At 44.6% G+C, this 25,354-nt stretch overlaps 1 long non-coding RNA gene across 1 annotated transcript; it reads right to left on the reverse strand.

Moving 5' to 3' along the window:
• Positions 1–946: 946 nt before the first annotated feature.
• Positions 947–21,907, reverse strand: LOC134417970 (uncharacterized). The gene is made up of 5 exons (XR_010027654.1): positions 21,776–21,907; positions 5,857–5,987; positions 4,006–4,130; positions 3,089–3,136; positions 947–2,937 (listed from the first exon to the last, which is right to left on the reverse strand). It is a non-coding gene; the product is annotated as an uncharacterized LOC134417970 (long non-coding RNA).
• Between the last annotated feature and the right edge of the window lie 3,447 nt (positions 21,908–25,354).

The raw sequence follows: 25,354 nt of genomic DNA on the forward strand, positions 1-25,354 counted from the left end.
TTCTGTTGCTAGATTGGTCTCCATCACAATTTTGTTCTGCTTTTTTTTTTTCTTTTCTATTTCCTGGTACTCTGGGATGGTATAGCGACTCTCTGCAGGTAGTTAAAGCTTTCTGTAAAAAAAATCAAACCAGACAGCAACAACAGCAATATTTAAAAAAAAAAGAAAACAAACAAAAGACTCTGGGCAGCCTGAAAATCCACCACATGATCGGAAGTTATGTCAAAGGCCTGCTGCAAACACAACTGAGTATTTTTTGGGAGTGTCCTCTATCTTTTAGTGTGCAGTGCCACCCTATGACAAAGACAGGTAGGCAGGATCTCAGCAGGTGAGAGGCAAAACCAGGCCTTTTTCTCATTGCACATGTACACAGCAAAGAGGCACAGAGCATCCTCAATGCACAGAACTATACCAGGGCCTGATTCTGTTGTTCTGGCTGTCAACTTTGTCTTGCTGAAGATTGCTCTAAATTTTAATAAACCACTTCCTGAAGGCTCTGCTTGATACAACAAAAAAAAATCTGCAAAATCAACTCTTGGAATTAGTATTTGGTAATTTTTTTTTTTAAATCAAAGTCTTTCATATCTAAAAATCTTTCAAAATCATGGAGTGGTCTTCATTATCTGTTTATCCCTTAAAAAAGAGGGGTCGTTCCATTCACAGCAGCTCCTGACCATGACTGAAAGGTCTGTGAGTGGAAGACAGGAATAGATGGACTCACAACTCACCTGGAAAATCTTGCTATCTTTTATTGTTTGTTTGACTTTTTTTGGTATCATGATGTGACAGGGTTTGATACTGAGAATTATGAAGGGGCACCATTTGTGTTGACATAGTTTTTCCCCTCACAAACCAAATAAGACTGCTAGTGTACATTCCTTAAGCTTTATTTGCAACATCAACCTCATTTTACAGTTGAGACAATAAAAAAATAACAAAGCTCACATACGCCAAACAACAGCCAAAGATTACTTATTTACAGAGCATCTTTAAAACTTTTTAAGCAATAACATTTTACTAAAGCTTACGGACAGTTGTTTTAAGCAATTACTAAAAATACACATGGACTTACATCACACAATATTTACTAATCTTTCTATTAACAATACACCATTATTAAACTTAAAACCTTCTACTATCTTGCTAAATACATTTTTCTACGATCTTAAAATCTATCTTGACCAAGCCTAAAGCTCAAACTATTGTTTCATATCTTTTCTTACTATACTATTATAACTTTTTCTACCTTCAAATTAAACAACTAAAACTATCTATAAGTTTCTCTACTCTTTCTGTTTCTAAAACCTACATTTCCCAAGTTTCTAAAAACCTTTTTTCCTTTACTATTTCCCACAACTCTGACTGACTTTGAAGCCCCAAATGCCACCCGTGACCTGACCACAGGACACTGTGGGAATGAGATCTATTTCCTGTGGAAACTGACCATTATTCGCATGCTGTTGCACCAACCAACAGCAGGAGGCAGAAACCATGCCTGGTTTCTCCAAAAACAAAGCTGCCAGCAACCAGCACCCTGCACACCCTTACAGCCCCAAATGCCACCTCTGAGCTGATACCCAGACTTTGGAGAAATAACTTCTTTTTCCCAAGGAAAATTAGCTCCATTTGTGGCCACTTGCGCTGGATGACAGTGGGGTGCCAACCTACAAATTTGCAAACTTCACTGGATTTCTTCAGAACTAAAGCTGACAGAAACTAGGACCAAGGATTCCCTTACAGCCCTAAATTTCACCTCTGAGCTGATACAGAGACCCTGGGGAAATGACTTCTTTTTCCCATGGAAAATGGCCTTCATTTCCAGCCGCTCATCCTGGATGATAGAGGGGTGCCGACATAAAATTTGCAAACATCTCGGGATTTCTCCCCAACTAATATTGCCTGCAACTAGGACTCTGGCTGCCCTTGGAGACCCAAACACCACCTGTGGCTTCACCCCAGGCCACTGGGGGAACAAGATTTTTTTCCCTATGGAAAATGACCATTTTTTGTCTCCTGCCACAGCTGGCTGGTTGTGGGGTTCAGCTCCCTAAAATTGCCAGCATCGCACAAGTTCTCCAAGACAAAAGCTGCCTCCAACTGGCAGTCTGACTACTCTTGGAACCCGAAATGCCACCTCCTACTTGACCCCAGGTCACTGGGGGAAGAAGGTTTTTTCCCCTATGGAAAATGGCAACTCTCCATGTCCAGTCGCATCTTGGAACAGAAGGGTGCCACCTCCCAAAATCGCTAACATTGCAGGATTTCTCCAAGACAAAAGCTGCTAGCAACTAGGAATCCAACTGCCTTTGGAGCCCCAAATGCTAACTCTGAGCTGACCCTGACACACTGAAGGAATGAAGTTTTTTTTCCCATGGAAAATATCCACCATTCACATCCAGTCACTTTGGCTGACAGTGAGCTGCCACCTCCTAAATTTGCCTATTTTGCAGGATTTCTCTGAAGCCAAAGCTGCCAGCAACTAGGACTCTCACTGCCCTTGGAGCGTCAAAGACACCTCTCACCTGACCCCAAGACACTGGGGGTATAAGTGTTTCTTTCCCATGAAAAGAGGCCACTGTTCCGGTCCAGTTCCATGTGGCCTTACTGCAGGTCTACTCAAAACCACAAATTGGCAGCTGCATGTGGATACTTGCAGGCAGGTTTAGGCCACTTTAGAAAGCTTCAATTCCTGTTTTTCCAAGGTCCCATCACAGATAATGAGCTTTTTAGAAATCTCTTCAATGGCACATTAGAACCCAAGTAGAAATTCAGATCTAACCTTTTTTTTCCCTTTGGTCTCACAGCCCAAATTCCAACAGGATAGACATGTCCCTCCCCTTGGAAGGCAACCTCTGCCTTCCCCAGCTTTTGGTGACCACTGTCTCCATCCTCCCACACATGCTCATCTTCCTCCTCAGCAGGGTGGGCTTCTTCATCCTGTGGAGCAAACACAGGGACACTCACCAACCTGCTCATCCCAAACCTGGGCAGCACAGAGACTGGTGGGACCCTCTGGCTGCCCCTATGCTGGGCACTGAAACAGGGGGTTGGAAATTTAACTCTGGGCAGAAACCAATTTTGGATTTACCCAGGGTCTGCTTGTTTGGTCTGTTAACTTGTGTGCTCACGAAAAGGCCTGCAGAGAGAACAAAGGAGACTCAAGGTGTTTGTGACCATCAGAGACTACCCTGAAGCAGTGAACAAAGCTCCTATTCCCACACCCTCTGCCCCCCAAAGGCCTGCTGGGGCTGGACAGAGCAACGAAAACATCTAAGTTCCTACTAAAAATTTTCCCCTTGTGCCCATAAACCCAGAGAAATCATGGCTGCTCTATCCCTGGAAATGTCCAAGGCCAGGCCAGATGGGGCTTGGAGCACCCTGGGCTAGTGGATGGAATGGCAGGGAACGAAATGAAGTGATCCTTAAAGGTCCCTTCCCACCCAAACCATTCCTCAATTCCAGGATGATCCCATATTTATTTTGCATCATTTCCTTTCAAATATGAATTCCCAAATTCAAATGATTTTTTTAAAGGAGTACTTTAAAATTATTCCAGCAATATTAAGGGGGGCATCAAACATATAGGAATCATTCCTACACCCATCCAATCATTATTATTTGGAAACCTACTCCCTCATTTCAGTCCTTGTCTTCCTTTCCTGAAAAACCTGATGATCCCACAGTTTCTCTGAGAGATCTACTGAGATTACTGGAAGCTCTGCTTCTCCTGTCAGAGAGACAGGAGGGTTTACAACACCTGTTCTTCTGTATCTTTATCATTTAACCAGCTTTCCCCCAAAATGGTGCTGTGGGAGAAGTTTGGAATTACTAGAAAAGAATCAGGGTCACCTTTTTTCCTCACTCTTTTCCAACTACTTCCAAATTCTTGGAATCACCCTCAAATGAGGCCTAGAAGTCTACTGTGAAAACATCAATCAGAGGAACATCTTGAAAAGAGAAAACAACATCCAACAGCAGCCAAAACAATTCCATTTCTATTCTTACCTGGTCCCACCTTCCCTTTGGGACAACCAGGAAGAACATCTCCATCATGGATTTCTGACAGGAAAAATCTCACAGCTCCAGGCTAATTGGCTCATCCCAAATCCAGGCCAGCACTCCAGTGGGTTCTAAAGAATAAACAACAGGCAAGACCATCTCAAGGCACACACCATGAGCTGAGTATCACATTCCTCACTGAAACTGAGGTATTGACACATTTCTGTGACAGCCAGAAGTATCTCCATTTCCTCACTCCTCCATTCAGGAGAAAGAGACAACAGAGCCCTTAAACACCCAGCATATAATCCCAACAATGCAGGGAAAACCACCTCACTCTGGGGAGAAACATCATCATGCCCAGTTCTGGAAAGTACCAAAGAGCAGCACTGGAAACATTTCCAGGCATGGAGCCTCCAGCTCTGGAAATGCAGCTCCCAGGCTTCTTCCCATGCAAACCCCATTCTTGCCTGGCACTGAGCTCAGGGAGAAATCCCCACCTGTTTCAGCAGCCTGGCACAGAGCATGTTCCATGGACATCCCAGGAGGGTGTCCCTGACCACGGAATGGGGGTGGAACAGGATTACTTCAGGAGTTTAAGGAGGATTTTAGCCAATTCTCAGCTTGCAGTTCCCAAGCCATGCCCTCTGGGCTGCCTTTCCCACACCTCACTGGGGAGCAGTGGCTCCTCTCCCTGCACAGCCAGTTGCTGTGCCCTTCCCAAAACCACCAGACAACACAAGTGATCAAGCCACTGTCTGCTCTGTTTTCCATACTACAGCACTTCAATGCCTCCAGAGTCAGACAATCAGGATAAATCCCAGGTTATAGGCACTGGCACAAAGCAGCTGCTGCACTGGAAGGGACAATTTTAGTGGCTCCTCTCCCCTTAGCTAGGAATTCACTGCTGCCAAGAGCCTGGCAGTGATCACGGATTTAACATTTCCTACGGATTAATCCCCAACATTAACTTCCAAGTGCTGCTGGAGCATCTCTCCAGGGAAAAAAACTGTGCCCAGTTTCCCAGGATGGATGGGAGGCTGCCCCTGATAAGCTGAATCTCAGCAGAACTTCAGTAATTACTGAAGCTTCTTAAACATGGACTCATTTCCAGGTCTAAGGCAGCTCAAATCCTATGGCCCACCAGGATTCCTAATAAAGTGCATCAAAAATGTGTCTGTGTGGAGGAATCTTCCCTTAACCCAGTTTCAGGTTCCAAGGGCAGCCAGAGTCTAAGCTGCTGGCAGCTTTGGTCTGGGAGAAATTGTGGGTTTTAGTGGGCTGGCTTGGTGGGTTCTCAGAACATCACGGCAGTGGCAGCAACTCTGTCTCACTATCCCCAAGCCAAACTCTTCAGATAAATGCAGAGATGGAAGATTGTGCTGCCACCACTTAGGCAGGCCCCTCTTTGCACAAGTTATGGTGCAGTTAGGATTAAAAGAACTGTAAACAAGTCTTTAAGAAAAGTGCTCAAACTCCTCATTCACTCCTTTTCTACTAATAACAAAGTCAAAGCGGATGCTCTAAAGCAATTTAACAGCACTAGAAAATCTAGTATGCAGAGCTATCTTACCACACATGGTATTTCTTGCTCCATGGATGTGTCAGCAGTTGGGAAACTGCTCATGGGAAGTTGGGTGGTTTGGGGTTTTTTTGAGAAAAATATATATTCTGCCTTTTTAGGAAAAGGGACCATCTGAAAACAAATGAAGCCCTCTAACTTCAAAGGAACAATGCATTGAGTAAGGCTATGGCCAATTGTTCACTGATCTCAAGCTCTGTCCCCCAAACAAACAATGCTGGAAAACTGGCAACAATAGATCAGGAGAAGGCTGAGGTCCTGAGCAGCTTTCTTACCTGTCTTCAATGACAGCCTCTCTTCCCACATTTCTCAAGCAGATGGACAGCAGGATGGGGACTGGGAAAGCAAAGAGTTTTTACCCTGAAGAAGCACAGATCAGGTTTGCTTGACTCAGAGAGCCATACCTCTAGAAACAGAAAGAAAAGAAGGCAGAGGTTATTGCTGAGCTGATTGGAATGACTTCCTGAGTCCCACACGTGTGACAGTGAGTATTTCCCATGGCTGCCACACCCTGGTGCAATGCTTTCCAGAAACAGTGAGGTTTTCATCACTCTTCCCAAAAAAATCTGGTATTCCAGACTTTAAACCTGGGTATTCCAACAAAATGACAAATCTGCTTTTCCAGTACTATTCATTATACCCTTGGATCTCTTGGGAAGCCAGCACAAGCAAAACACAGCAGCCCTATGAATGGAAAACACAGTATTTCATATTCTCTTGTATAGGTAAGAAACAGTCATGGATTTTGTTTAGCTCTCCAGGGATTCCTTCTCCAGTGTTAAACGTGGCAGTCCATAACTTCTGAGCTCATCATCTGCTGGATGATGTGCTTGGAGAGAAATGAACCTGAAAGCTTTGTATAGAACTTTGGCATTTTTCATCTCATGTCATCTCACAGGCACTGCTGCGTCTTAAAATCCTTTGTATTCATTTTTCTACAAAAGTTTCCAAAGGATTCAACTTTCTGAAGCCATAACAGGCACTGCAGAATAACCAGTGTTTCGGGGGCCCTCTGCCTTGCTGTTGCATTGCAGTTACATTTCATACGTGACCAGGAAAAAAGGCCAACAAACATATTCATCACTGATTATGAATATCCACATTACAGTCTTATGATTAATTATCTATCTACTGGCAGCACTTCCCTGCAAACATTTCAGATCATAACCAAGAGATCTAAATTTTTCTCTTGGCAAAGGAATGGTTGAACTGCCCCCCCCCACAAACCTCTGCTGTTGTTATCCTATTTCAAAGGCTCCCAAACCTTCTCAGTGATTTCTCATGGTCATCTCCTCACAGCACTGACTCCTTCTTCTCAGTACTGACAACAAACTTCAGCCCACAGCACAGCCAACAAAGTCCATCTCTCTCCTCACCCAGCTATCCCACTCTTTTATAGCCCTCATCCTTACTGAACACAGCTGTGGCCTGTGAAGGGCAGGCCTGTTCCTAATCTTTGGTGATTAGCACAGCTGCAACTCCTCAGGTATGAGATTGCCTTCTGCACTATTCCCTTACACTCTATCCCTCCACACTCTGCAGAAATTTAAAAAGTACCTCAGAACAACAGGTATTGCAATGGTGAAAATTATGCCAGTCCCAAACAGTTGTGTAGCCTGGATGGGATATTCCTACTCCATACACAGGATTTCCTGTGATCTATGGAGGCAGGGGTATTGGCCTGTGAAAAACTGCAGTTGGGTGAGGAGGACAGGTAGAGACTGCTAGGTGCTACATTAGAATCACCATATAAAACATTACCAAAGGTGTTATAGGTTACAACCCCAAAACTGCTTTCAGTAGTGGAGTGAACCTGCAAGACAGAGGATTCCATCTTAGCACAACACATGGGATACTTTTGAGCCTCTCAGAAGAAATGCTGTGAAACTTTTCGTCTGCCAGAGACAAAAAACTTCCCAGAAGCTGGGAAAAAAGACAAAATGCCCTCCCAAGGGTGAAAGAGATGGTTAAAGACTGCTTTCCTCAGTGTCAGTGTACTAAATGTAAAGCAGGACTGTTCCAAATTATTCCCCCACAGCCCAGGAGAGAGACAAACCCCGCTGAAGTTGCATTGAGGTTTAGGTAGTCAAAAAGATAGCAAAATTTAACTCTACTCCAGGACACCTCCCATTATTTCACCAGCTGTTTTAAGAGAATATCTTTTATTACTCATGCTTTTTATGGGGGTCCTTTTTTTTCTCAAGAAGCCTTGTTGAGAGCATGTTTTCTTTCAAGATGCTACAGGCTGTTTTTGAATGGCTGCTCTAAATTGTCTAAGACAGAACAGAATATAGCTTCCTTCTGTCTGAGGGGTGAGCAGCTTTAAGAGGCTCATATTTCTCTTAATGCAGCTGGACAGGCTTTCTTTCAGCAGAAGCAGACTTGAAAAAGTGTTCGCTGCTATATCATTTCATTTTATAATCAGAGATTGCTTCTCAGAAAATATAAAGTAGTAGGCAATCTAGAAGCAAAAGGCTGAAACTCCAGGGTGCAAAAGCATTGAACACCAATATTTGTGAGGTTTCCCTTTGTCATGCTCAGCTGAAAGGATGAGAAACATAAACATAGGAAATTCCAATGAAGCACAAGAAAAAGCAGTTTTTACCACAGTAGTGGTAATGCAGCTATGTTGGCTCATTTAATTCTACCTTCAAGATGAGTCAAAGCTGGAAGTTTGGATGAATTTTAGATTAGGATGCCTCTGAAAACCGAAAGAAAGCTCTGAATGCTTTATGTTCTTATTCTGTCGGCCAGTAGAGGGAGAAAAGAGAGAGGAAATGGAAAATCATTCTTGATTCTCTGTGGATGAACAGCAATTCTCTGTCATACAGGCACCAGGACTTCACTGCCCCGGGGCCAAACTTCTTCTGTCAGAGCCAATGTAACAGATAAAGCCACATGATATTTAGTTATTGGTTTAGATATTGTAACCACACTGAACATTCTGCTACATAGCTAAGGTCACAGACTGAATCTATCTGTAATCTGCCCTGGCAGCTGACCCATGGCTCTGGAAAACCACACTCAGCACAGTTTTCCACACACCTAGAGCTGCATCTGTTGCATTAAAGTCTGTGTTTCATTTAAACCTTTTTCCCCCTAACAAGACTGTAAAATGATCAAATGTGCCCCAGCCATTCACAAGGTTTTTCTCTGATATAAAGGGAAAGAAAGAATTTTTTGGTGTTTACTTCCAGCAGCTATCCCTGGACTGAAAGGGGGCAGGTGAGAAGATCAGCCCTCACCCCAAATTTTCATTGCTTGCAATATTTGATGGCAGAGGGAAAGAGTACTGTCCTGAAGCCCAACCAATTGGCAAAGTGAGGACCTCATGAGGGGTTTGTTCATGTGCAATACTGATACAAATTCACCTCACAAAAGCTAAATTTGCATCACTTCTAACAGAGTTGCATCTCTACGCTGCTTTTTTATATAGCAGCAGCTTATAAATGTTTCATTTATTGATGAAACAAAAATTGAAAGTAATTGATGGACAAATACAGGAGAATAAGTTATAGTTCAATCTAAAATTAGATCATTCTTGTCTGTGTCCAGTTTCAAACACAGTTATCCACTTGGCTCTGGCCTGATGGAGCCCCAGGGTGAGCAGGATCCAGGTCACACTGCTGCTCCAAAGCTGCTCTGAAATGAAACTGCACAAGCTGCACCAGACATCTCCAGCAGCCCCTCTTCCACTCCAGAACTCCATTTTGGTAGTTTCAATCGAGTTCTGCTCTCAAAACAATATTTCCAGAAGAGCATAAATTGTGTTGAGTCCCAAGTGCAATTTCCAGAGCTGAATGTAGGGCACATAAAAGCCACTCAATGAGCCCGCAGTGACACAGAGCTCTCTATGTATAACAGCCTCAGGAACAGCCCTTTGGAAAAGTTTTGCTAAGCCTTGAGCCTGGTTTTTGATTGAGATGCCTGTGAAACTTCTGTCTGAGGTCTGTAACTTGCCATGCACACTTAAGTAAGGTTATGTAGAAGCAACTGTAGTTACTCCTACATAACCTTTTCTAGAGGTGAAAAATGTACGCCTTCAGCAAGTCATTCAGGAGAAAAATGGGAAAGAAAAACATGATAGAGATTCCCTCTCCTTATTTTGTCCTTTTAACGTGTCAGACTCCATACCCTGCTGAATTCCATGGCAAATGAAGAAGCGTGGTGTGCACAGCTGAAAACTGCAGCACAACCAAGGATGGAGGGGATTTTCTGGGATTAATCCAAGCCTTAAATGAACAGCGAGACGTGCCCACGCGGTGGCAGCAGAGGAAAGCGAGCAAACAGCCACGGGAAGCCCCAAGAGCAGCATCGGTGACCTGAACTGAAGCATTTCTTAGGGAAGGGCACACCTAACAGCACATACCTTCAACATTAGGGTGATCCAATGTGCCGAGCATCCGTGACTGCCCAAACCCAGTCTGAGGTCTAAACAGCACTGAGATGAACGAGCACGTCCTCACCTGGCACTGCTTAGGGCAAAGCTGCCCTAAGGAGGGACAGCAGATGCCTGAGTTTGCAGAATGCAGAACACCACACCACCAGCCATGGGGGCACCTTTATTGAGAGGGTATAGCAATGCTGTGATGGGATGATGCATCTGACTCCATTGCTATCAGAAGGCCAATTAATTACTTTTTTATACTACATTATGCTATACATCTAAAACTCAATCTGCCAAGCACTCAACTGCACCCCACAGCCCAGAATCTCGTGACTGTCAGCGGCACTTCCGACACACACACACGCTAGGCCCTGATAGGCCAAGGAAACAAAACACCATCATTTTGGGTAAACAATCTCCATACTGCACTCTACTTTTGCACAAACACAGGCACAGCAAATGATAAGAATTGTGTTTTCATTCTCTGATGTTCAGAGAATGCAAAACCCAGAAATATTCTTGGGAAGAATTGTGCCTTGCTTTTCTCTGTGAATGTGGCTACAAGAGGGTGGTGAGGCCCTGGCACAGGCTGCCCAGGGAAGCTGTGGATGCCCCATCCCTGGAAGTGTCCAAGGCCAGGCTGGATGGGGCTTTGAGTAACCTGGTCTAATGAAATGAGTCCCTGCCCATGGCAGAGGGGTGGAATAAGGTGGAGTTTTAATGTTTCCAAACCATTCAATGACTGATTTTCCTTCCTGCACCTCACAGATTCTCCCAACACCCAGCAGCACCTGGAAGCCAGGCACAGATTTCAGCTGGAAACTGAGCAGCAAGAGCAGGCAAAGGGCAGCAAGATCTGCCAAGGTTTCCCTCTGTACCCAGAGGTACAAACACAGTGAGGTCTGCAGCCTGCCACACATATCAACAACGTGCCCTTGGCCCCTAAGGAGTCTCTGCTATTGCTTGTAACTCTGGGAAATAAAAAATTCAACTTCAAATCTCAGCTTTAGGGAAACCTGCAGCTCTCACTTGCCTTTGGTCAAGTGGGATGGAAGAGCTGATGGGGGAAAAAAAAGTGCCAGGACCTGCTTGGCCTCACAGCTTCATGTGAAGACCACAAGACAAGGATGGTCTAGATTGAAACTGAACTGTCCAGCATCCTCCACACAACAAGCTGTACAACAGCTGTTCCCCAGCTCCTCACCACATGCATGCCCACACTCATCTTCTCTCTCCCAGGAAAACTCTTTCAGCTGTCACAGGTCAGGAACAAAGAAAGAGGAGCTTAATAAAAACAAAGGTGGACAAGAAAAACCCACAAGCAAGTAAATCATGGTTTTCTAGTCTAGAAACATGTGGTATAACTGAGACTGTTGTATCTTTTTAGAAGTATCATCTCTGCTTTCCCTCTTGCAAGCTGGATGAGTGCATTCTTCCTTCTGCCTCACCATCTAGAACGGCTCCCATAGACAAACCAGTCCCCAGGTTTCTAAGTGCTGGTGGGCCAGGTGGACATTCCCAGTCAGGCCACCTGTGCGATGATATTTCCAGCAGATCTCCCAGGGATTACAAGGGAGGAGCAGGACATAGCATATATTTTGCTAACTCTCATGATTTTACCTTGGAGGAAAAGACTGTATTGAATTCCACCTGAGCTAGAGAAGGGAGTGATGGACTAAGGAGCTCCTCAGGCTTTTCACAGGAGCTGTATTTCCTGAGAGGAACTGCTGGGAGAAGAGAGGGGCATTTACAAAGGAATTCAGGCCAGGAGCATGCAATTATATTTTGCTGTAGTGAGCAGACACCTATGTATAACACACTGATTTCCAGACTCAAAGTCCTTAAATCTGGCACAATTCCACCTGGCTGGTCAGAGGACCAATGACCCATCACCCTTGAACACAAAGGGGGTAATACAGGCTGAGAGCATTTCTGTAAGATGCCTTAGGACAAGGAAGTGAAAAGAGCTGGAGCTTCAATCTATCTGTGCCTTGGAACCACCTGAGAGAGGCAAAACATGGCTGGACATAGCTTAGGACAGGATAAGTTAATTAGGACAGGATAAGTCAATTAACAAATAACATCCACATCACTAAGTGCTTTGAATTTTAAAAGGCATTTTGAATGGAAGAGGAGCCTGTTCCTCCAACTCTGCCGAAGCCCCAGCTGATTTCTACCTTATATAATCACCTTTTCAATAGACTGGATGTAAGTTAGCATTTACTAAGCCAGAAACCACTATTGTCTCCAAAACTGCAAGCTGAAATTATTTATGCTACCCTTGACATGCATGAATTTCAGGACCTGCTAGTCAGCAATGGATTTTTGCTGGGTTTTTTTACAGAAATATGGCATTTAATAGGTCCATTCAGGACTAGCAGCCAAGCAACTGTGAGTTCCTCTTGAGCAGGCAGGCCCAGCTAATTTCAAAATGGATTGCTCTGTGAAGGAAGCACAGCACTTCCCAGATCACAGAAATGGTTTACTGGCCCAAGTCTCATATAAAATAGTCTCTTGGTGAGAAGCTGAACAGCTTTAAAATGTGTCAGAGAAACCATTAGGTGATAAAAATTCACAGAGCAATTTTGCAAGAGAAAAAGCATAAATAAAAAGGGTATAGTTTCTCTCCCAGACTTTCCTGTGAGTCAGCTGCATTCAAAGAGATGTGCCACAGCTAGAAATGAGCTAAAGGCAATTAAAAAGTTTGGCTGCCTGTGTCAAGCCTTCAGCTTGTACTCATGCACTTTAATCAGAAAAGCAGCAATTACATAAACAGTGCCACTAAATTAAGGGAGAGCAGAGAGTGCAGCCAGCATAGATCAAACCTTGAACGGGTCTTGAGAAGGAAATAAATAGCAACTGATCCTTGTTGGTGTGTGAGAGCATTCATTCTGCGCCCCAAAAAAAACATACACGCAAAGAGCTGACTCTTGCAAGGAAATGTAGATGCTAAAACACAGCTTCCAGCCAGCACAGGCAATCTTACTTCAAGGATATTCTGCTCTGCTTTCGATTTTGTAAGGTTTTAAGTTATGGCAATGTTACAGATTCTTCTTGGAGGCCTCTCACATACAAACATGACAGGCTACTTGGAGTGTAAAAAGGAAGAAATCTGAGCCCCAACATTAATCACAAGATAGGCTGAGGAAAAACGTAATCAAAATTTCACACCACTCATCTTAACCCAGCCCTAGCTAAAATTTTAAAAACCCCTGCTTATAAAAGCAATAGCTTGTAGTTTCTTGCTTAGCTACTTTTAAGATTTTTTTACTTTTAAGAGAAAAAAAAATCCACAAAGAGAAAAACTAATCAGGAGAACATCTCCATTGCAGTGAGGCAGAACTTTCCTCTCTGATAGGACAACCAGCTTGGTGCAGTGAGTGCAAAGAGAAGGACATTTCTGGCAGCATCAGGATGGCTACTTGATAAATTGTGATGAGAAATCTGTTTGGGATTTCACAGTGCCATTTCTTGTGCCATAAAAAGCCAAGTGCAGAATTCAAACAAATGTAACTATTGCCAGGCAGAAACCTTTCTTCTCCCATGACCTTAACATACAACCTCCAGAGCCAGGGACCCAGAAAACCAGGAAAGCTTGAGCTACAGCTTGGGCTGGTGCAGGATTTGGTGGCCAGGAGAACCTTCTCCTGATTTTGAATTTCTGTGTTGACCCTACAGTCACACGGCATGCAAGAGTTGCAGCTGGTACAATAAACACTTACTGTGCCCTCTTTAAGCCAAAAACCATCAGTGCACAAGTTATTTCTGAAGGGAGGAATCAGGAGCAACATTTGCAGTGTGGTAAAGCTGCTCTCCTGCAGTGAAGAGCTACTCTAGAAAAAAAAAGGCAAGTAGCAATGCTGTGTAGATTAATTTATGATTACCCTTGCTTCAAACAAGTCTGGGACTGGAGAAAAGAGCTCATTAGAGTCCACACTAATGGGAATTACTTGTCACACTTAAATTATGCAACTCTCCTTTCCCCCAGCATCTATGCCTCCTTCCCCAGTACTGCAGTGCCTCTTCCTTCAAAAGATGTAAATAATTCTTGGTTCTGCTGCTCCCTTTCCCTCAGGGGTATATTTAGAATATAAGAGCCAGACTCACTTGTAAAAAGGTGGGGAGGGAAAACTCCTCTGCACAAAGTGCTGCACCTCAACCTGAATTGTGTGTGATTCTTCTCTTACCAAATGCCTCTGCATCAAACAGATGGTCCAAAAGGAGATCATCCAAAATACCCCACGTGCATTTCAATTCTAGCTCTGCACTGGAAGTCCAAATTATTTTACCTGATTACATTTTCCTTAGCAGGCCAGTAGTTCCATCCCTGGCACCCAGCTGCCCATTTCTAGGTCAGAAAATAAGAAATGTTCAGAGGAGTATTAATTGCTGTCCTTCAGCTTTGCCAGAAGCTTTCCTAACCCTCTTCCTCCAGTGAAATTTAAGGCATAAAGTCCCCTCTGGAAGGCCAGGGGGTTCTGTCACCACCACAAACTGAGAGCCTGGTTTCACCCTGCAGCTCTGTCCATCTCCCAAGGCACGGGCAGCACCATGGCTAGGATGGGGCTGTCACCTCACTGGGCAGCACATCTGTGTGAACCCAGAACATTCCCCTGGCTGTCCAGGATGGCCAATATCCCTGCCAGGGAGCTCAGAGACCCTGGCACAGAGCCCAAGATGCCTGTGGGTTTGATTATGACCCGTGGAGCAAATTACCAACTTTATATGAAGATCAGCAAGCCATGACAGTTTAAGTAGAATGATAGTAAAGTTATCACACAGTGGAAAAGTAGATTTTGGGGTTTTGGTATGGGGGTTCAGGAGGCAAGATGGAGGGATCTGGGCATGTCCAGCCTTTCTCCTCCTTCTTCTTGGCCTCCATCTTCTGCTGTGATGTTGGCACTTTTAGATTGGTTTAGAGTAGAAGGTCCCTGTCTAACATAGGTGATAGGTATTGGAAAGTAATTGTAAACATTATATACGTAGTTTTTAGTATAAAGACATAACTCCCCAGGGGCAGGCAGAGTGCCTGGAACTGTCCTGCTGGACGGACCTTGGCAGGACAGGAGAAAGAATTTTATAGATAAGATACAATAAACAACCTTGAAAAAGAGAAATGAAGTGCTCTGACTCCTTCTTCAAGCGTGGGCCTGGGAAAAGAGACTTTCTAACACATCTCAGGGTCACAGTGACCAGCTAGAGACCCCGACTCACATCCTCTTTGCAGGTGTGAGAAGGGGTGGCTGGCACATCAGGAGCCCTGAGAACAGCCTTCCTTCTGCCCAGCTCCCTGCCACAGGAGCAGGCATGGCAGCCCATCCTGCCCCCACTGCCTGGAAGGTTTCAGTCAGGATGTCATTCCCCTAATGCCACACACATTTTCACAACAGGAAGCCTCCCTGCTCTGTGATACAGCACTAAATTGCAAACACTGAGCTGCTCTATTTGCACAGCTGAAGACACATTGAGGAAATCACATCTTTAAGCCAAAACCCCAACAACATTTGTTGTGATGATGGCAGAGCAGTTTTTGAAAGTTGGTTAGAACACGACAAGTCAGTCATCAGCAGCAGCAGCCTGACAAAATACTGCAATTTACAGCTCTGCTAGTTCAGGGGAACTATTATTTTTGCAAGGATTGACTGATGTTTTCTGAACTGAGCTAAAATATGAGGTTTTCTTTCCAAAAGCAGCATGAGATGAGGATAGGAGAAAGAAGGGTTTCTTTTAAGCAACAAATACACTGGTACTTGGTACATCTAATAAATCAAAAGTTGCCCACATGATCTTTTAATTGTGGCGCCAGAATGAGCTGGTATAACAGCAGGCTGAAGTTCTTCAGCCATTTAGCAGCAGATGGCTGCCAGGTTCTCTTGGTTATATGACACCACATTGCTTCATCTCACACTCCTATGCTTGTATTTCAATATTTATGTGGACTGTGATAAGCAACACAGAGATGGAAAAGAGCCTGCTCTCTTCTGTTTAAAACATGGATATGTGTGTAGTGCACAGCAGAGCTGAAAACAGAGGAGATGGAGGCAGGCAGACGTTTCCTGGCTTGTAACTCATTGATACAGGCTGATAGGGCTGAGCATTAAAATCCTTCTTCACAAATACACTTCACTTCCAAGTCTAGTTTTTAGGTACCAGTTCACAGGAAACTTTGAGTCAGACACCACCTTTCCCTCCCCTAAGAAGGCAAATCTAAACCCTTCCACTTAAAACTGAGGAAAAACAACTGTTTGGCAAGTGGAATCGTGTCATTATGGCCCCCTTGACATCAGAGCTAAGACTAAGGGCTTGGCATAGATAAATCTCTCAGAAACCTCAAGGCATATTCACAACGGATAAGCCAGCACACCAAGTTCCAGATCAGCTCCTTTCCAGCAAGATAACACTGCAGCCAGAGTAGTCCATCTTAGTTCCATGCTGCTGCAGCAGCTACTTCCCTCTGGTAAACCAGATTATCCCAGAGGAACAGGGCTGCCAAATCTGTTTTGACAGATGAGCACCACTTGTGTGCAGGAGCTGGCACTAGCCATGCACCCAGATGCTGAAGGATAATATTTTCAGGGCACCTTTCAGGAACTGAATAGATACAAGCACTACAGCACCACAAGGTTTACTGCAGTAAAAAGATGATTTCTGAAACAGAGTGCTCAAGTCTGGACTTCCAAAGAGGGAGGGTTTGGAGGGAAGTGACCCAATTCCCAAACATTCACCCTGTACACAAGACAACCTCTTCATTGAGGAGAAACACACAAAAGCCCCACACTGCAATACTGGCCAGCTTGCCAGGCCTGTCAAACAAACAGCTGTGTGGCCACCAGGAGTCTCCCTGAAAAAGGAGAAGGAGATGGCCAGAGTTCGTCAGACAGGCAGAGATCAGCTCAGTGCTGCACTCAAACCTGCCTGGCAGAGGGGCAGGAGCTGTACTGAAGGAGGGGTGGTACAGCCCTCTTCAGTTTGCAGATGAGGGGACAGCTTTCTCCTCCCCAGACACTGAGGTGTCCCAAGGAGACCCTGGCACCACGAGGTATCTGAGCAGCAGCAGGGGTGACAGGGGCCCTGGGCACTGAGATACCATGAGAGTGATCCCACCTCCCCTGAGTCCACTGCCCTTTGCTCAGCCTCCACCTTGGCTTTGCCTTCACCAGAGTTTCCCAGCTTCCCAACAGAAGACACAGCCTGGCTCCCAGGTGAAAAATGTTTCACACACTGCAGGCAGCATTCAGGGAGCAGGGGAAATCTCTCTTGGCAGTGCTCCCAGCCTGAGCTGCCACTGCCCTCCATCAGTCACAGGTGCTCCTCCATGTCAGAGTAACCCACGCTTAGTGCCAGCTCCTGTCTCTCCCCATCCTGCTCAGCATCTCACAGCAGTGTTTGCTTCAGACCCAGCACCTGCAAGCGGGTTGGTGTCACAGATCTGCCAATGTTGGAAAGCAAATTCCCATCAACCCCAGGTACAGCTTTCCTGCTCTAACTTCTGTCAGCCCACTGCTTTTCTTGCTTCTTCTCTCCATCCCACCAAATATCTCACATCAACACTGCAGAACAGATGAGACAGAGCTTTGATAATGTGCTGTACTTGTCCCTTGCTGTACTTGCTGGATGCCTGAGAGCACTGTTTTAATGAATCACAACAGGCTTTCTCCTGGTGCCATTGTCTGGGGCCACAGCACAGTCAAACTGAACATATTTTGAAGGCTGTTTCTAAGAAGATGAGAGATGGGACCCTCCAAAGAGACATGGGTCTGGGGACTTGAGTGAATACACTTTCCTCAGGCAAGTTTGACCCAGGACATCACTCCTTTGGTGCAGAAGCCTCCTATCATCAGTGCACACAGAATAACTATGGAATTTTCCAAGAGGATATGGTGAAATCCATGTGCTTTACAGCCTCCTTATTCACACACACTGTGCTCATGCACTGGCTCTGCTCAGACCATATTTCCCCATGCTTAATATTTGTCCTCAGTTCTTCTCCTTCCCTTCCCCCAAGTCCTGCCCCAAGCTGTGCACAGCAAACTGAAAGGGGCAACTTTCTCCAGCTCTGTCCAACCTGTCCACTTTATATATACATATATAAAATCTAAATTATATGCCACAGCAAAATATTCCTCTAACAAGAATATCCTGGGGTTTAGACAATGGGTACAGACAACTTAAAAGCTTTCTTTTGAATTTCAGCTCCTGCCATGTCAGACATTAATTTACTACCAGCACAGAGGTGCATATTATGTTAGTGCTGTTCAAACCAGTCTTTATGGAGGGGAAAAAAAAAAAAAGAGAGAACAGCTCTCTAGGGACATGCCTGCTCATTTCTGGCTCATTAACTTTAATGTCACATACAGCTCTGACAGCTTGGGAAGACAGAATAGGTGAGCTTTGCTATTCTCTAGATCATGTCTAGCCTACACTTATACCTTAAAGTCACATTCCTGACCCTGTGCTTTAAGCAGACAATAAGTAGCAAGCCTGCCCAGAGGTTTGTTGTTCATTTCACTCTTGGCATTACACACAAGCACTGGGCCCCTTGTCAGAGTGTTACTGCAATCATTAACCCTGGCACAGCTGCATTGGTGGCACTCCAAATGGCACCTGATGCAATGGGTTCCTGCAGCTCTGGGGGTGCCAGTCCCAGGAGGAAACCCACCCAAACCAGTGTGTGCAAGCAGGGGGGTTGACACCCTTCACATTTGACAACAAGCATTTTTCCCCTGAGAATTGTTCTGTCGACATTGGGCGAGTAAGAAGGAAAACAAACGTTTTTTCTGTCTAAACCTTCCCCCATAATTCAGACAACGCTTTTAACATCTGCTGCCAAACAACTCTCATGCTTTAACACTTACAATCACAGAGTCACTTGTAGGAATACCAGTGAGGTCCCAGTGCCCTTTGTGCTGTGCTGACACAGAGCCTTAACTTGTACTCTGAAGTTTTGCTGCTGTTATGATCAACACAGGGAGTCCAGAGGTGGGTCAGTCTCTCACCTTCTCAGCCACCAGACCCCAACACAGATGGAGCCCCCATCAAATCCACAGATCTGATGAAACATTCTGTACCTATGCCACCATCATTGGGGTATCCCATAAAACAGAGATGAAGGTTCAACAGAGACATACCTCAGCCTGATATGATTTACCAGGTACCCAGCAAAGTGCATACTCCATCTCTGCTGCCACCAGTGCCAGCAGCACAGGATGCTGCAGAGCAAGGTTTGAGCTGCTGGGGAGCAGCTCTGGATGCATGCAGACCTATGGGAACAGTAAGCCCACCTGTTTGCCAGGATTGACAAAATGGCTTAGAAATGTCTCTTGTCCTAGCAGGATGTGTACAGGCTGGCAATGCCCTGGGTAAACAGCTCTTTGCAGATTTTTCAGAGAGCCACGTTCTGCAGGTAAGAATAATTTCCTCACTCTTTCAGTCAAAATGGTATTTATAAAGCATTTCCATTACAAGAAGTCTTCACTTTCCAAAATTAGTTTGCCAAAGTGTTTCCAATCATCTCAAGTAACAACAGCAAATTAAACAGTACATAAATAACCTGTATCACACACCCACCAGCTTCCACTGATCACAAGGGGCATGAGATAGGAAAGGAAAAAAACTGGAAGTGAAGAATATTTACTTTCCTCAGAAACTAGTGAAGGAGAGGATGAATCTGGGGGGGGAAATAAACTTTAAAAATAAAATAAATAAATCCACTAAAATATTCTTATTGGTAGAGGTGGTTCAGGGAAACCTTGTGAGAATATTAAGGTTCACCACATGGCTCTGCTCCCCCTCTTTTAGTGGTGCTCTGAGTCATGTCATGGGAACTGACCTTTTTACAGTGGGCCCCTCTACCCCTTCTGTGTGCCCCAGGACAAGGAACAGCCATCTCATAAGGGCAGCCAAGCTCTCAAGCAAAAGTTAGCACAGGTGGCTTAAACTGTTTATTTTTCTACTTCCCGTTTAGAGTGTCAGATTGCAGACAATGGTTATTAATTAATTAATCAGAGGTCAGTTACATGTTGAGACCAATCATCCCTTCCACCTTTCTTAAACAAACACAATCCAACCCAAAAACGAGTTTAAATAATCACTCATTCCTCAGGGATGTTCCTGTGCTCGATTTGGTGGCAGTGCAAACTGCAGAGATGTGAGGACACCACCCATGTGGGAGTGAGCACTGAATTGACTTTCTGCAGCTTTGGATACATCAGAGCATGGAAAAGTATCTTGGAATGATCTCAGACAGCAGCTTAAGGCAAAGCACATTCAGCAAATAAACATTTTTACAACAGCATCACTGCTTTGTGGCTGCCATGGTGTAACCCCAGCTGGCAGCCAAGCCCCATGCAGCCACTTGCTTGCTTCCCCACCAGCAGCATCAGGGACAGAACCGGGAGAGTAAAAGTGAGAAGACTTTTGGGGTGAGATAAAGGAAGTTTAAGGAGTAAAACAAATGCCATGCATGCAAAGTAAAACAAGGAATTAATTCACTATTTCTCATGAGCAAGCAGGTGTTCAGACATCCCAGGACAGCAGGACTCCATCATGGGTAAGAGCTACTTGGGAAGACAACCATCACCACCCTCCAAACATTTCCTCCTTCTTCCCACAGCTTTATATGCTGATCATGATGCCACAAGGCATGGGACATCCCTTGGGTCACTCAGGATGAGCTGTCCTGGCTGTGTCCCCCTTGTGCAGCCCCAGCCTCCCCACAGACTGGAGGTGTGAGAAGCAGAAGAGGCCTTGGCTCTGTGCAAACCCTGCTCAGCAGTACCAAAACCATCTCAACACCCTTTTTAGCACAAATCCAGAACACAGCCCACTACTAACTGCTGCCTAGTGAAGAAAATTACCTCTACCCCAGCCAAAAGAGGCACAGTGGCACTTGTGAATGGAGAAGGTACCTCACCATTTTCAGAGCTAGGGTTGGAATTTCACCTTGAAAATGCGTGTGTGCACACGAAAAAGCAAACAGGTTTATGCTGACGGTGCTGCAAGTCCGGTGCATTTAAATATGAGAAATTTAATTGCTGTGCTTTACTTCTGAAGCCCAAGACAGTTGCCCAAGCAGATGTGCTGATTCACAGAGCAGTGAGGAACACAGGTAAGACAGAAGAAAGGAGGATGGGGAAGATTGGACATGGCTCAAATAACTAGAAAGGCAAAACAGTTTGCTTCCACAAAACAGAAGAGACAGACTGGACACATCTTTCCAAGGTCCAAGTTTCTCTGATCTGAGAGCTCAAAGTACTAATTTGCTTAATGATGCCAAGGCAGCTCTGCTCTTCAGAGAGAAAACTGTCCACCCATGTCAGCAGCTGTGACCTTGCCTGGGAAATGAGAGAATGAGGGAGGTTTCCTTTTGTCCTTAAGCTCAGAGCCCACTTAGCTGTGTGGGTCCCTGGGCCTGTGGCAGAGATGGAGGCTGGGGAGGTAGGCAGTGGTAACAGCAGCACCTGGCAGAATTAGTGCCTAACCAGAGGAAGAAGCATGAGAGAGGTCACAGAAGCATTAACAGACTGAGCATGGGGCTCTGGTTCTGTAGAGCAGAATGCAAAGGGGCAGAAAGAGCAACAGCTACAACAGGAGTCTCATTTTTACAGGTGTACACCGTGAAATGACTACAGTCCCTAGATCACTACTTAAGCATTCAATCATCAACACTCAAGATCTCAAATAGATCTCTTCTTATTATTGGCCATTTCTCTTCAGAACAGACGGATTAACTTTTTTTAAATAGAACAGCCATACCATACTTTAAGCTCTACTTCTCAATCCTCACCCCAAAGTCATAACAAACTTACCAGATGATGTTTTCTGAGTAGAGCAAGTTGAGAGAAAGCCTTTCATGGCTACTACAGCCCTTTGAAGGAAGGCCACTGTCATTGCTGAACCTCAAGATTTTATGGGACAGACAGGAGTGTCATCACAGAAGTTGCCTGTTGCCTGTAAAAATGACCAGAAAGGGATGTGAACCTTTTACTCTTGAGGGCTGTAAGGCACAGTCTTTCAAAATGCAGTGTGAGAAAATATTCCTCTACTAAAAACCCCCTTAACTCAAAATCCTCATGTCATTCAGCTCTGAGCTCATGCATTAGGCTGCAGACATGGCCAGAAGAGAGCTGGCTGTACCTGTAACCAGAGTGGTGGCCTCCCTCAGGCAGACAAACAGCTACAGACACCCCCTGTAACCACTACAAGTCACCAGTGGCAAATACCCACTGCCTGCACCACTCTGGCCAGAAGAAATCCCTGCCCTGACAGGCAGCCCCTCCCTCAGGCTCCTTTGTACAAGACACCATGCAATGCTCACAAGACTGCAGGGCATCCATATCCTCTGGGGAATGAATCACTTGGAGTATCTTGTCACATTCCCATTCTCTGAAAAATCCCCTCGCCCAGGATTTTCTCCTGGGAAGCCGAGGAGCCTCAGAGCAAAAGGAAAAGAATTTTATCTCATTTACTTCTCCTCTGTTTTGCTCATGTGGAATGTGTTTGGAGATTGTTTCATTGGATTCTGGTGTGAGTTGTTTTCACTCATTGACCAATCAGGGCCAAGCTGTGTCAGGACTCTGGAGAGAGTCATGAGTTTTCATTATTATCTTTTTAGCCTTCTCTAAGTATCTTCTCTGTATTCTTTAGTATAGTATAGTTTAGTATTCTTTAATATAATATAGCATCATAACATACTAAATTAGCCTTCTGAGAACATGGAGTCAGATCCATCATTCCTTCCTCCATCTGGGGGGAACACAAATACAACACTGTCTCACATAGTTGATAGCTGGCACTGAAGAACCTTGTATTCATAAGTGTTTTAACAGTTTAAATTTCCCGTCTGTGCTTCTTCTCCTGTGTATAGAGGATACCTGTACAGCTTCCCTTTCCCCACAGTGTCCTACCTAACCAACTCAGCAGTTCTTCAGTCAGGTTGGCACCTCCTCACACCCAGCAGAGCTGTAGGAGAAGCCCTGCCTGCCTTGGCCCCTCTGACCTCCTGCCTTGTATTTGGCACACTGCTTTGGACACACACTGCAATTTGTCCTCCTGCAAGTTAAAGTCTGGGAAAGAGCATCCTACACGGACTCACACAGTGCCAGGGCACAGCCATGCCATGATTAGGACTCCACACCCAACAGGTTGGATTACAAAAGCATTTCTAGGAAAGGAAAGGTGATTAGGCCAGCTGACATAACTCCAAGTGTTAGCAGAAATCCCTCCAGGAGCATGGAAGTGTGCTATGTAAAAATCCCTTGTCCATCAGCTAAAAAAACTTGGTTAAGCTCCCCCTTTACTCTCACCCCAGCATTAATGTGAGCTCTCTCTCACCTAGTAAGTCTTTGGTTAGCCCAAATCCTTCACACACCATCAGCTGGCCATGACAATTAGACAGATTTCTTTCAGTCCAGAAAGTTCAGGACTTCAGGGGGAGTAACAGATTTTAATGGGGCTACAAGTCTCCTGTGGCAGCTGCAGCACAAAGCAGAGAACAAAGTCACAATGCTGCATACTTAACAATTGGCTCTTATTTCCTAGGGATAGCTATCAAAATGTGAGCAAAGGCAAAAGGGATTGTAATGCCCTTTAAAAAGAGAAAAGAAAAAAAATCAAAGACAGGATACTGGTCCAAATCTATTTTGGTCATATTATTCATTACTTCTGAAGTTAACCTTTCATATGGTTTAGAAGTCTCTGGTATTGCCACATGAATGAAAATTTATCTCTTACCCTAACAAGGCACAATAAGGGAGGAAGAAAGGGAAACAGATGAAAGTGCCAGGAGGTTTTTAGCACCACAGTTTAGCATTGCTATTGTTAGCCCCTCAGCTCTGCCACGTTCAGGCCTCTGATGAGAGCTTTGCCCAGAGCTGCCAGGCTGGTCTGCCCTTTGCTGGAAGCTGGGTACTGGCACCCACCAGCTCTCCTAACCCTCCCTGAGGAACGTGCCCAGTTTTCCAACCTGCACTGAAGCCCCCATGGATTCATTAAAAGCCACACCACAGATGTCTGCAGGTTTTCACAGGGCAGTTACAAAAGCCAGGAGAACTTGGATGCTCACCTGGTGGCATTTGTGTCTCTCAGGGGTGTCTCAGTGACTGCAGGATTCCCTCCCAATCTGGAAGGATAACAACCATGCCAAGCTCATCTCCTCAGGAATTTTTGGGGCATTGAGACGTTTTGCCCTGGGAAGAATAAGAATGTAGAGCATTAAATTCATCTTTAATATTAAGTTTTAAAAGGACCCTCAGTAGGTACTAGAACAATTCCTGTATATGACCCTCATTGAAACACATGCTAAAGATATTTTGAAGACCAGAACCTTAAAATGCTCATTTTAAAAGTTCATCTGGGAAAAAAGTGTTCAATTAGATGGCAAACCAATTAGGAAAACTCCCACATTCCTATGTTGCCAGGCCTTGTTCATTATAATCCTACAAAACTCAAATTCACTTCAGCCTTGTTTCCAGCTTCAGCATTTTTTCCTTACTGCATCTCCACTGATAGGTACTTCCCTTGTTATGCACATTAAATTGTTTTCTGGTTACTTTCTGTCTCTTTGAATTTCCCAGCCTCCTGCTCCCCTGTCATAACATCATCCTAAAGTTCTAGCTCATTCTGACACTAAAGCCTAATTCTGTGTTTTAGCTCCTGGGTGAAAGTAATTTAGTTTAGGTACAAGCACCCACAAACTTCTGTTATTCACCAGCTCTAGAGAAGGAGGGGGAGAAAAAAGAGGAGAAAACAGGCTGTTTCAATATGTTGGCACATAAATAGGCATTGAAATCTACTCTAATATAACCAATCTTGAAAAACTGCCAGCCATAACAAATGCTATTACATAGCAGTGAGTCTGTGTGCTGGAGGATGCTCCAGGGAGCTGTCTGAGACTCCTATTCAGGCTAAACTTTGACTGATGGCCCCATTTCTGATAGTATTTTCCACTGTACTGCATGTAAATAGTTATGATAGCTCAACTGCTATTCTCAGCTGTATTAGATATACTTTTAGAATTTTTTGTGTGCTTTTAAAAATAAGCCCTTGGAAGAAGATAGTTGTGGAGTGCTCCAAGAGCTCCTTAGCATCTCCCCTATCTTTTCCCCTCTCCTGTCCTTTCACTCCCAACTCAGAGTTAATTGACATGCTAAACTGTAGACTTGGTGGGTGATGAGTGTTTTCTTGATGAAAATTATATTCCTAGCATGTTCCATTCCCCTAATAGTCTTCAGCAGGAGACATTGCTGCTGCATTTGGTAACAAAAGAGTGTTCTTGTTTAAGTGTCATGGAAAAACCAGCTTCTTCCCCATATCTGAGAGCTACAATGAACATGCACATCCATTCAGAAGTGAAAAAGAATAGTGAAATAGGTTCCTTCTCTAGAGCA

The sequence above is a fragment of the Melospiza melodia genome, chromosome 4 (assembly GCF_035770615.1).
Source record: "Melospiza melodia melodia isolate bMelMel2 chromosome 4, bMelMel2.pri, whole genome shotgun sequence".
NCBI lineage: Eukaryota > Metazoa > Chordata > Aves > Passeriformes > Passerellidae > Melospiza > Melospiza melodia.